The sequence below is a fragment of the Bombina bombina genome, chromosome 7 (assembly GCF_027579735.1).
Source record: "Bombina bombina isolate aBomBom1 chromosome 7, aBomBom1.pri, whole genome shotgun sequence".
NCBI classification, from domain to species: domain Eukaryota; kingdom Metazoa; phylum Chordata; class Amphibia; order Anura; family Bombinatoridae; genus Bombina; species Bombina bombina.
The window spans coordinates 286,343,569-286,355,905 of NC_069505.1; the positions used below are offsets into that span (position 1 = coordinate 286,343,569).

Below are 12,337 nucleotides of genomic sequence, written 5' to 3' on the forward strand. Positions count from 1 at the left end.
TACCCCTGAGAGACTATTTCTAGTGCCCAGGGATCCGGAACATCTCTTGCCCAAGCCTGAGCAAAGAGAGAAAGTCTGCCCCCTACTAGATCCGGTCCCGGATCGGGGGCTAGCCCTTCATGCTGTCTTGGTAGCAGCAGCAGGCTTCTTGGCCTGTTTACCCTTGTTCCAGCCTTGCATTGGTTTCCATGCTGGTTTAGGCTGGGAAGCGTTACCCTCTTGTCTAGAGGCTGCAGAGTTAGGAGACGGTCCGTTCCTGAAATTGCGAAAGGAACGAAAATTAGATTTGTTCTTAGCCTTGAAAGGCCTATCCTGTGGGAGGGCATGGCCCTTTCCCCCAGTGATGTCTGAAATAATCTCCTTCAATTCTGGCCCGAAAAGGGTCTTACCTTTGAAAGGAATATTAAGCAGTTAGGTCTTGGATGACACATCCGCTGACCAAGATTTTAGCCAAAGCGCTCTGCGCGCCACTATTGCAAAACCTGAATTTTTCGCCGCTAATTTAGCCAATTGAAAAGCGGCATCTAAAATAAAGGAATTAGCCAACTTTAGTGCGTGAATTCTGTCCATGACTTCCTCATATGGAGTCTCCTTATGGAGCGAATTTTCTAGTTCCTCGAACCAAAAAGACGCCGCCGTGGTGACAGGAATAATGCACGAAATTGGTTGAAGAAGGAAACCTTGCTGAACAAATATCTTTTTAAGCAATCCTTCCAATTTTTTATCCATAGGATCTTTGAAAGCGCAACTGTCCTCAATAGGAATAGTTGTGCGCTTGGCCAACGTTTAAACTGCCCCCTCAACCTTAGGGACCGTTTGCCATGCGTCCCTTCTGGGGTCGACAATGGGGAACATTTTCTTAAATATAGGAGGTGGAAAAAAAGGTATACCTGGCTTCTCCCACTCCTTAGTCACTATGTCCGCCACCCTCTTGGGTATCGGAAAGGCATCAGCGTGCACAGGGACCTCTAGGAATTTGTCCATTTTGCACAATTTCTCTGGAATCACCAAAGAGTCACAATCATCAAGAGTAGTTAGCACCTCCTTAAGCAGGGCGCGGAGATGTTCTAACTTAAATTTAAATGCCACGATATCAGGTTCTGCCTGCTGAGAAACTTTTCCTGAATCAGAAATTTCTCCCTTAGACAGACCCTCCCTCACTGCCAATTCAGACTGGTGTGAGGGTATAACAGATAAATTATCGTCAACACCCACTTGCTCATCCTCTGTATTTAAAACTGAGCAATCACGCTTTCTGGGAAATGCTGGCAGTTTGGATAAAAGACTTGCTATAGAATTATCCATTACTGCAGTTAATTGCTGCATAGTAACAAGCATTGGCGCGCTAGAAGTACTAGGTGTCGCCTGCGCGGGCAAAGCTGGTGTTGACACAGAAGGAGAGGATGATGAACTATCCCCACTACCTTCATTTGAAGAATTATCTTGGGCAACCTTATTAAATGTGACAGTACTGTCCTTACTTTGTTTGGACGCCATGGCACAATTATCACATACATTTAAAGGGGGAACCACCTTGGCCTCCATACACACAGAACATATGCTATCTGAAGGTATAGACATGTTAGACAGACTTTGGCAGGCTATTAATGCAATAAAACCGTTTTTAAACAAAACCGTTACTGTCTCTTTAAATAATAAAAAGAACACACTTTATTTCTGAATGTTTGAAAAACTATGAAGGAAACATCCGATCTTTACAAAATTTGCACCCTAGTATCTTAATGCTTTGAAAGTATTGCACACCAAATTTCAAGTCTCTAACCCCTTAAATGAGCTAATTGTTCAATTTACCAGTTTAACCCACTACAGTCCCTGCCACAGCCTTTGCTGCAGCTTTTACCTTCCTTGGGGGTTATTCACCACAGAAATAAGCCTTCTTGAAATCGTTTTTATGGCCACAGGACCCTCTCACATGAAGCTGCATGCACTGCTTCTAGAAGTAACTGCGCAATTGAGGCGCGAAAATGAGGCCTCCTCCCTCTGCATACCAGAGTGAAGGGGCCTTCCTGACTAGATTAGGTGTCTAAACAACTGCCAGGCGTAATAAAAACGTTCCCAAAGTATTTGAAAGTCACAAAACACTCCAAAAGTCATATAAATATTATATAAATCAATCGATTTAGCCCACAATAGTGTCAACCAGTATAGAGCCCATTCATAAGCCTTCATTCTGTTATGAGTCTAAGAAAATGGCTTACCGATCCCATAAGGGAAAATGACAGTCTTCTAGCATTACTATGTCTTGTTAGAAAAGAGACTAGTCATACCTGGAGCAGAAAAGTCTGCAAACTGTTCCCCCCAACTGAAGTTCTCTGGTTTCAACAGTCCTTTGTGGGAACAGCAATGGATTTTAGTTACTGTTGCTAAAATCATACTCCTCTTTTAACAGAACTCTTCATCACTTTCTGTTGTAGAGTAAATAGTACAAACCGTCACTATTTTAAAATAACAAACTCTTGATAGAAGAAATAAAACTACAACTAACACCACATACTCTTTACCACCCCCGTGGAGATGCTACTTGTTCAGAGCGGCAAAGAGAATGACTGGGGGGCGGAGCCAGAGGGGGGGCTATATGGACAACTCTTGCTGTGTGCTCTCTTTGCCATTTCCTGTAGGGGAAGAGAATATCCCACAAGTAAGGATGAAGCCGTGGACCGGACACACCAATGTAGGAGAAATGAGCATCTTTTTTTTAATTAAAAACTGCACAAAGCAGTTATATGGGATTAAAGTGAGCGACTTACCCCCATCTCTGCGCTAGGTTATGTGCCGTGTTTATCGGCATCAGAACAAGGCTCCCATTGGAGCTTCCATGCAATGTGAAATCACATTCACATTGCTCTCAACTTACACATACATACACACGTGTACATGTGTGTATGTATGTATACACGTGTGTATGTACAGGTGGCCCTCGTTTTATGACGGTTCAATTTGCGCCGTTTTAGAATAACAACCTTTTTTTCAGTCATGTGACTGCTATTTGAAAAGCATTGAGAAGCAGTGCATTGAATAAAATAGCCAGTAGGTGGAGCTGTCCGCTTGTGTTGCAGCAAAGATATGCAAGCCAAGCACACAAGCAGGCTGAAATTAATCAGTGTAGCTAGCTAGACCTGAGCTATCAGGCAGATTTCAAAGGAACAAGATCTCCCTGTCTATAAATCAGTCCAGATTGGAATGCATAGAAAGAACTGTTTGCAAAAAAATGCAAGTAAAGTCTGTGTTGTGTAATTATTTTATTAGGTTTATAATGCTGTTTAGCAAATGTTTTTGTTCATTTAACTTAGTTTAATTATATATTCTGTGTTGTGTGATTCTTTTATTAGGTTTATAATGCTGTTTAGCATTTAAAGTCTTCATTTCAAAGCTTTAAAAATAATGTATTAGGTGTTACTTATGACAATCTTGAGAGGGGCCTGGAACCTAACTCCCTCACTTCCCATTGACTTACATTATAAACTGGGTTTCAATTTACGATTTACAACCATTCCCTTCTGGAACCTAACCCCGGCGTAAACTGAGGGCTACCTGTATGTGTATATGTGTGTATGTGTACACGTGTGTATGTATGTGTTTATCCATGTGATTACTTGGCTATTTAAGGATTGCATTTATCATTCATTTGTATTGAGCCTGAGGAGGGGGTGCTAACCCCGAAACGTTGCTCTGTATGTACTGCTGCCTTAAGTAAAAAGTGTTGAACTGACTTTTTGAGTGTCTGCCCATATTTTTCTACATGTGTTTATCCATGTGATTACATGTGTGTGGGTATTTTCTAGAGATAACAATGGGAGATTCAGTAGAAGCCCTGAGTAATTATTATCATTTATTTGTATAGTGGCACACACTGCTGTAGCGCTGGGGTATACAATGACGAAGTTTGTGATAAGATACAAAAACATAACAGACTAAACAAATCTAGTACAGGAGGAAGAGGGCCCTGCTCCGGAGAGCTTACAGTCTACAGGCTGAGGGTGCAGAGACATAAGGTTGATGAATGAGACCCCCCCCAGCTTCTCAGAAAAAGACAAATGCCCATAGACCGCACCTGGCACACTTGTCTGGTGATGCCACAAAGTAACCGGTATGGGCTCTGTACATTATGTGCTAGGCCTTCTCTGCACACAACCAGGTTACATTTTTCATACTCATTTTGTCTTTTGCAGTGCCGGTGAGATTCTATTTGCTGGTCTCTCTCTTTACACACCGGGGAAGATGGTAAATTGTAGCAGTGATGACATTTTTGCTTATCTGCCACATTATGGACAAGATTCCAGCCAGCAAAGCTTAAAAAGGAAAAAAATAATTGCAAAAAATAATTCAAAGGATTAGTTGGTCCATCCAAAAAGAGATTAATATCTGGATATTTAATTACATTTTTTGCTGAAGCAAAACAATAATAAGCCAGGCGCTCCTGCAACACTGTCGGATATTATCTGCAAGTATTAAATGCAGTCAGTCACACTTTAACTCTTTCAATGCCAGTGGCTAAGCATCCAGCCAGCACATTGCTCCAGCACTGAAGGGGTTACACCGAAACTTCACAGAGATAGATTTTAGTCTTTTTCATGTTGATGAATTATTATTTTTTTTTTAAATACACCCATCTGCTTCAGGAGTCAGAAGATTTTGCATTAATTACACGACAGCTGTTTATGGAAACAAAGCTCAGATTTGATCATTATCACCAAAGAGATTTTCTTTTAACCAGCAAAGCTCGGAGGTGTCTGTACCACAAGGAAAAGGAACATGTTTATTGCAACAGCATCCTATGCATCCTTTGTGGGTGCGCTGATCCCAAACTTGTGTGCTGATGACAACATGACACTAAATGCGCAGTGTGCGCTGATAACAACATGACACTAAATGCGCAGTGTGCGCTGATGACAACATGACACTAAATGCGCAGTGTGCGCTGATGACAACATGACACTAAATGGACTGTGTGCGCTGATGACAACATGACACTAAATGCGCAGTGTGCGCTGATGACAACATGACACTAAATGCACAGTGTGCGCTGATGACAACATGACACTAAATGCGCAGTGTGCGCTGATGACAACATGACACTAAATGCGCAGTGTGCGCTGATGACAACATGACACTAAATGCGCAGTGTGCGCTGATGACAACATGACACTATATGGACTGTGTGCGCTGATGACAACATGACACTAAATGCGCTGTGTAAGCTGATGACAACATGACACTAAATGCGCTGTGTGGGCTGATGACAACATGACACTAAATGCGCAGTGTGCGCTGATGACAACATGACACTAAATGCGCAGTGTGGGCTGATGACAACATGACACTAAATGCCCTGTGTGGGCTGATGACAACATGACACTAAATGCGCTGTGTGCGCTGATGACAACATAACACTAAATGCGCTGTGTGGGCTGATGACAACATGACACTAAATGCGCTGTGTGGGCTGATGACAACATGACACTAAATGCGCAGTGTGCGCTGATGACAACATGACACTAAATGCGCAGTGTGCGCTGATGACAACATGACACTAAATGAGCTGTGTGAGCTGATGACAACATGACACTAAATGGACTGTGTGCGCTGATGACAACATGACACTAAATGAGCTGTGTGAGCTGATGACAACATGACACTAAATGCGCTGTGTGCACTGATGACAACATGACACTAAATGGACTGTGTGCGCTGATGACAACATGACACTAAATGAGCTGTGTGAGCTGATGACAACATGAAACTAAATGCGCTGTGTGCACTGATGACAACATGACACTAAATGGACTGTGTGCGCTGATGACAACATGACACTAAATGAGCTGTGTGAGCTGATGACAACATGACACTAAATGCGCTGTGTGCACTGATGACAACATGACACTAAATGGACTGTCTGCGCTGATGACAGCATGACACTAAATACACACTGTGTGCGCTGATGACAACATGACATTAAATGGGTGACTATAGGGTCATTACTGAATGTATTGGGTGTGATGACTATAGGGTATTACTGAATGTGTTGAGTGTGATGACTATAGGGTCATTACTGAATGTATTGGGTGTGATGACTATAGGGTATTACTGAATGTGTTGAGTGTGCTGACTATAGGGTATTACTGAATGTCTTGAGTGTGCTGACTATAGGGTATTACTGAATGTGTTGAGTGTGCTGACTATTGGGTATTACTGAATGTGTTGAGTGTGCTGACTATTGGGTATTACTGAATGTCTTGAGTGTGCTGACTATTGGGTATTACTGAATGTCTTGAGTGTGCTGACTATAGGGTATTACTGAATGTCTTGAGTGTGCTGACTATAAGGTATTACTGAATGTCTTGAGTGTGCTGACTATAGGGTATTACTGAATGTCTTGAGTGTGCTGACTACTATAGGGTATTACTGAATGTCTTGAGTGTGCTGACTATAAGGTATTACTGAATGTCTTGAGTGTGCTGACTATAGGGTATTACTGAATGTCTTGAGTGTGCTGACTATAGGGCATTACTGAATGTCTTGAGTGTGCTGACTATAGGGTATTACTGAATGTCTTGAGTGTGCTGACTATAGGGTATTACTGAATGTCTTGAGTGTGCTGACTATAGGGCATTACTGAATGCATTGGGTGTGCTGACTATAAGGCATTACTGAATGTGTTGGGTGTGCTGACTATAGGGCATTACTGAATGTCTTGAGTGTGCTGACTATAGGGTATTACTGAATGTCTTGAGTGTGCTGACTATAGGGTATTACTGAATGTCTTGAGTGTGCTGACTATAGGGCATTACTGAATGCATTGGGTGTGCTGACTATAAGGCATTACTGAATGTCTTGAGTGTGCTGACTATAGGGTATTACTGAATGTCTTGAGTGTGCTGACTATAAGGTATTACTGAATGTCTTGAGTGTGCTGACTATAGGGTATTACTGAATGTCTTGAGTGTGCTGACTACTATAGGGTATTACTGAATGTCTTGAGTGTGCTGACTATAAGGTATTACTGAATGTCTTGAGTGTGCTGACTATAGGGTATTACTGAATGTCTTGAGTGTGCTGACTATAGGGCATTACTGAATGTCTTGAGTGTGCTGACTATAGGGTATTACTGAATGTCTTGAGTGTGCTGACTATAGGGTATTACTGAATGTCTTGAGTGTGCTGACTATAGGGCATTACTGAATGCATTGGGTGTGCTGACTATAAGGCATTACTGAATGTGTTGGGTGTGCTGACTATAGGGCATTACTGAATGTCTTGAGTGTGCTGACTATAGGGTATTACTGAATGTCTTGAGTGTGCTGACTATAGGGTATTACTGAATGTCTTGAGTGTGCTGACTATAGGGCATTACTGAATGTCTTGAGTGTGCTGACTATAGGGCATTACTGAATGCATTGGGTGTGCTGACTATAAGGCATTACTGAATGTGTTGGGTGTGCTGACTATAAGGTATTACTGAATGTCTTGAGTGTGCTAACTATAGGGTATTACTGAATGCTTTGGGTGTGTTGACTATAGGGTATTACTGAATGTCTTGAGTGTGCGGACTACAAGGTATTACTGAACGTCTTGAAAGTGCTGACTATAGGGTATTACTGAATGTGTTGAGTGTGCTGACTATTAGGTATTACTGAACATCTTGAGTGTGCTAACTGTAGGGAATTACTGAATGCTTTGGGTGTGCTGACTATAGGTTATTACTGAATGTCTTGAGTGTGCTGACTATAGCGTATTACTGAATGTCTTGAGTGTGCTGACTATAAGGTATTACTGAATGTCTTGAGTGTGCCGACTATAAGGTATTACTGAATGTCTTGAGTGTGCCGACTATAAGGTATTACTGAATGTCTTCAGTGTGCCGGCTATAAGGTATTACTGAATGTCTTGAGTGTGCCGACTATAAGTTATTACTGAATGCGTTGAGTGTGCCGACTATAAGGTATTACTGAATGCGTTGAGTGTGCCAACTATAAGGTATTACTGAATGCGTTGAGTGTGCCGACTATAAGGTATTACTGAATGCGTTGAGTGTGCCGACTATAAGGCATTACTGAATGCGTTGAGTGTGCCGACTATAAGGCATTACTGAATGCGTTGAGTGTGCTGACTATAAGGTATTACTGAATGTCTTGAGTGTGCCGACTATAGGGTATTACTGAATGTCTTGAGTGTGCCGACTACTATAGGGTATTACTGAATGTCTTGAGTGTGCTGACTACTATAGGGTATTACTGAATGTCTTGAGTGTGCTGACTACTATAGGGTATTACTGAATGTCTTGAGTGTGCTGACTATAGGGTATTACTGAATGTCTTAAGTGTGCTGACTATAGGGCATTACTGAATGCATTGGGTGTGCTGACTATAGGGTATTACTGAATGTCTTGAGTGTGCTGACTATAGGGTATTACTGAATGTCTTGAGTGTGCCGACTATAGGGTATTACTGAATGTCTTGAGTGTGCTGACTACTATAGGATATTACTGAATGTCTTGAGTGTGCTGACTACTATAGGGTATTACTGAATGTGTTGAGTGTGCCGACTGTAGGGTTTTAACTACAAAAGTACCAGTTACACTAATAACCCCTGAAATTTCACTCAACCATGTTATCTATGCCCTTTTATCTAAGTGTATGGCACTTAAAAACATAACTTATTAATACTTGGAGTTCATCACCAATCTGAATACTGAGTATTTCATTATATTATATATGATATCAAATTAAACAGGAGCTTATAGGTAGAACATTTTCCTTTTCAGCAGTACAGGGATAAGCATTGTAGTCAGGGAATGGCTAGACCCAGTCTGTCCTCCTCTTCCTGCAGGCACACTGGCATACCCCTGCAATACGTGGGCTAGGATGGCAGGCGTGCCAAGCAGTGTGTGAGTTTAGTAAATACAGGAGTAATGTGCCAGCATGAGCATCCTTTGTTGGATGATGCTGTTGGTATCTGAGCCTTACTGGATCCCCTGCTGCCTGTGCCGCGCATTTGGCCATAAGCCACATAAACATGCCAACAACCTCAGTGCACAGAGACCTGCTCCATCTGCTGGGGCATTATCAACTTCTGCAGCTTGGAATTCTGGGAATTATATCCTGGGCAAGCCGTTGCCTCTGATGCCACAGATATCATTTAAAATATATATATATATATATATATATATATTAATATTCTTTACTACAACATTATTTTTTGGAGTTGGTTATGCTCACATAAAATTTACTTTATTTAATGATTAGTGACAAATGTCACAGTCTCAACATTTGTAGGACCCACAATAGGGTTATTGTACCACGTTACCGGCACTAGGCTCAGATATAAAGTTATACTGATGTGGTGCAAACAAAGGGTGCAGTATCCTATGGGGTTACAATAACACAAGTTAAGATACTAATATGGAAGGAAATGTGTGCCCCCCGTGTGAGCTTACTGCAGGTGGGACAAATGGAGCGACAGAGAGGGGTGAAGGGAGTGCTTGGCTGAGGGGGTCTGACTATAGGGTGAATGGAACGTTATTACAACAGAGCGCCAGCAGAGGGCACATTTTGTGTCAGTAATAGACCATGAGGTAGGTTTTAGGATGCAATATGTGCTTTTTCAGATAGTTATCTAAGGCAGTGTTTTTCAACTAGTGTGCCGTGAGAGATCCTCAGGTGTGCCACGGCAGACTGACAACAGTGTGACATATTTTTTAAACTTTGCTTGTTTTTTACTCCCAGTGCAGGGGTAGTTTGTAGGAGGCATGGCATAACAGCACAATACATACAGTATGTGTGTGTTTGTCTGTATGTGTATATATATATGCTGTATTAGGCTACAATGTGTGATTTTTTTAAAATTTTGGGATGGTGGTGTGCCACAGGATTTTTTTAATGTAAAAAAGTGTGCCACGGCAAAAAAAAAGGTTAAAAAATCACTGATCTAAGGGACATAAAAGTGAAAAGTAATCTTTCCCCAATTCATATACATAATTTACTACTTCTGTTATTAAATGTATAATTTTCTCTTTGCTTTATGAGACATAGCTGTTTTTGATGAGCGCATACTGATATATGCAGGAGGGTGAGTGATGTGTGTGATTGGCACTGGTAGGGGGCCTATTAACAAGGGGCTGTAGATGATGTAAGAGTAGGGTGACCATATTGCCGCTTTAAAAGGGACACATATGAAAAATACATATGTCAGGGCTGTTTAAAGAAATGTTTTGTATAAGAACCCTGACATATGTATTTTTCATATGTGTCCCTTTTTAAAGCGGCAATATGGTCACCCTATGTAAGAGTGAATTAGTGACATAGCAGTATTTGATGTCAAGTGGATTCTGGGGATGTTGCAAAGGATTTTGAGAGTGAGTGAAAAGCAATAAACAGCAATCACAAGACTGGCACAAATCAGCTATAAGTTAATAGTTTAAAACGTCACAGCACACTTAGCAATGGCCGAGAATGCCAAGTCACATTGTCACTCTCTGAGCAGCTCTCACAAGGTGCCGGTTACAGGTCACACATCTCCTGGCACCGCTTCCCAGCATGAGGGGCTAACTCATATGCGGTTTACGCGCCAGTCTGCACAAATAAAGAAGTGATGGTTTATCTCCATCAGAACCAATGGAAACATTCAGTATTAGGTAGGGAATAGTTCAACGCAAGTCTCCTCTGAACACATTCGCCACTTTCCATCAGTTCATTAGGGTCATGTGACTGTATATTTAACCCAATAATGGCTGAGAAATCAATTGCACATGGAGATATAAAAGGAAATCATTTATATTTTTACATAAGCTTGAAATTATAAATGTAGGTATAAAGGGAAATTGAATTCCAAACTCCCATTAAGATGTTATGTATTTATGTGCATTAAAAAACAACTTTGGAACCCTGCAACATTATACAAAGTGATTGCTTAATCAGCAAATAAGCACACATATCTCTCCCAAATTGGTCACAGCAGAGGAGATAGGATCAACATACTGAAGAAGCTTTTCAAAGTGTATGTCCCTAGACTGCAAAACAATGAAATAATTACTAACAGAATGACAGTTTCAAATGCTTAAAAAACAAACACTTTGTATGCAGATCTTTAGCAATGTAAAAAAAGATATACTGTATATACTGTATATAAAACATTAATTGTGCATGCAGAACTTTTGTAATGCGGCACTTAATTACTGATATATACTGTGCATATATAAACATTTATTTTGTGTGCAGACCTTTTGTAATGCAGCACTTAATTGCTGATATATACTGTGCATATATAAATATTTATATAAACATTTATTGTGTGTGCAGACCTTTTGTAATGCAGAACTTCATTACTGATATATACTGTGCATACATAAACATTTATTGTACATGCAGACCTTTTGTAATGTGGCACTTAATTGCTGTTATATACTGTGCATACATAAACATTTATTGTACATGCAGACCTTTTGTAATGTGGCACTTAATTGCTGTTATATACTGTGCATACATAAACATTTATTGTACATGCAGACCTTTTGTAATATGGCACTTAATTGCTGATATATACTGTGCATATATAAACATTTATTGTGTGTGCAGACATTTTGTAATGCAGCATTTAATTGCTGATATATACTCTGCATATATAAACATTTATTGTGTGTCCAGACCTTTAGTAATGTAGCACTTAATTACTGATATATACTGTGCATATACAAATATTTATTGTGTGCAGACGTTTTGTAATGCTGTGCTTAATTACTAATATATCCTGTGCAATAAAAACAATAGTGCAACACCCTGTGAATAAAATACACAATTGAGACACAATATCTCAATATAACCAAGAACAAATTAAAAAAAAATGGTCCTTAACAATCTTCAATGCTCAAAAGAAAAAAGGAGAATACAGGATCATAGCGCAACATTGTAACATAATATACAATCCTCTTTATAAGAACACTGGTACTCACACTCTTCTGACCTACGATTAGCTCAAAGGTAATAGCTCTATATAACAACTTTCTCAGGAATCCAGGTCTCCTTTACACAACATTTATTTAACACAATTTAAAATTCAGGGAACTTTATCACGGTACTAATGCCGGTAAACGTATTAAAAGCTTTCATTCTATTGGCTGATTTGAATTTGAAATTGAAAATCAGCCAATAGGAATGCAAGGGTACCCCTATATAAAGGGGGTACATCACATTGAAAATTCAGTGTGTGGCTGGTGAACGCATGAAGAGGACAACGGGGAGATAAGGTAAGAAGATGGATAAAAACAACCGCCGGGATGAAGATGGACCGCAGCCCAGATTCATCTATGTTTTTTGTTTTTTTA

The 12,337-nt window shown here is 40.4% G+C and overlaps 1 protein-coding gene across 3 annotated transcripts in view; it reads right to left on the reverse strand.

Moving 5' to 3' along the window:
- Positions 1–12,337, reverse strand: part of MGLL (monoglyceride lipase) — a 131,967-nt gene that overhangs the window by 93,702 nt on the left and 25,928 nt on the right. The gene's annotated exons all lie outside the window — the stretch shown is intronic.